This window comes from Myotis davidii, unplaced genomic scaffold (assembly GCF_000327345.1).
Source record: "Myotis davidii unplaced genomic scaffold, ASM32734v1 scaffold135, whole genome shotgun sequence".
In the NCBI taxonomy this organism is placed as follows: domain Eukaryota; kingdom Metazoa; phylum Chordata; class Mammalia; order Chiroptera; family Vespertilionidae; genus Myotis; species Myotis davidii.
In genome coordinates, this window is record NW_006289813.1 from 8,856,980 (window position 1) to 8,858,471 (window position 1,492).

Genomic DNA, 1,492 nt, shown 5'->3' on the forward strand with positions numbered 1-1,492 from the left:
CATTTCAGAGTATTTTTGAAATTCAATTAATTGAAGGCTCCAGATAAAAGGAACACATTCTTAATGGCTTTAAAATAGCCCTGGAGGCGCAGAGGGAGCGCGGAGCTGACTTCAAAGTGCGATAGAAAGACTTACTTCTTTACTTTAAAAGTATCCAGATCAATGACTAGGTCAAAATTACTTATACATTTAGCAACCTTTTCATTTTCTGTTTGAAAAGGACAGAAAGAGATGCTCCTCCAGCCAGTGATACAACAGCTCCTGGAGCAGATCCGTGGTTCCCCCACTCACCTAAGTGGCCTTGGCTCTTTGCTTGGGACCTGGCTCCCGCACAGGGATCAGGGAAGCAGGTAGCATTACTTATGCAATGGAGGAGGGGATAGGAGGGTCCTGGGGCTGCATGTTTGACTTAAACCATGGCAAGTTATTCTCTCCCAGGCCTGGAGGCGAGAAGTCCGGGATCGGGGTGCAGGCGGGCTGGTCTCTCTGTGCCTGAGGGAGGATGTGCTGCAGACTTCTCCCAGTTTCCAATGGTTCTGGCCATTGCTGGCATCCCATATAGACACACCGCCCTGATCTCTGCCTCCACCCTCATGCAGCAGTTTCCTGTGTGGGCCTGTCTGTGTCCCAACCTCCCCTTTTGGTGAGGAGACATGTCATACGGATTAGGAACCCCCCTAATGATCGTATCTTAACCAATTACATCTGCAATGACCCTGTTTCCAAATAAGAGTTCCAACATAGGAATTTTTTGCAGACACAATTAACCCATAACTGAGGGGTACCCTGAAATGCCACATCTTCCCTCCCTACCTCATCACCACTGTAGGGTATAGCTACTACGGCATAACAGAGTCACCACAAACTCAGCTTGTCCATATTGGCCTGCTTCCTGCTGGGACATTTGGGGGCCCAACAATCTTTTCTCATTTTGTTCTCTTTATGTCATTTCTTGCCCAAGCTGGCATCATTTTTGCTGAAATACTTTCCTCAGGAACTTTGGGGCCTTCTGTGGGTTTCATTGGCGTTCACTGCATTGGATTTTTTCCAGGTACTCTTTCTCACTCCTGGCCTCCCGCTGAGCCAGCAGACCCCTGGCGACTGAATTCTGTGACCTTGGGTCTTTCTGAGGTTTTAGCACAAGGTTGTGCTACAGCCCTGGTGGCCATGCTGGACTCTCCCTGGTCCTGATTTCTCTTGTTCCCAGCCTTCTCCGTGTTGGCGGTCTCTAGCCAGAGAATTGCACTGAGGTGGTGATCAGCTAATGGGAGTCAGTGCTGCTGCCCATGCTGAGGCCTTTCTTGCTGCACACTGGGCGGACTGCACTTTCCTGTCACCTTGGAGTCAGGAGTGACCCTGTGACTGTCTTTGGCCAGTGAGATATAGACATAAGCCTTCAGAGCCAGCGAGCACTCCACCCCGTTTCCTTCCACCTGCCACAGCAAACAGCTGTAGGTCAGATGGTGGAGGCTCCCTGACTGCTACCTGCCTG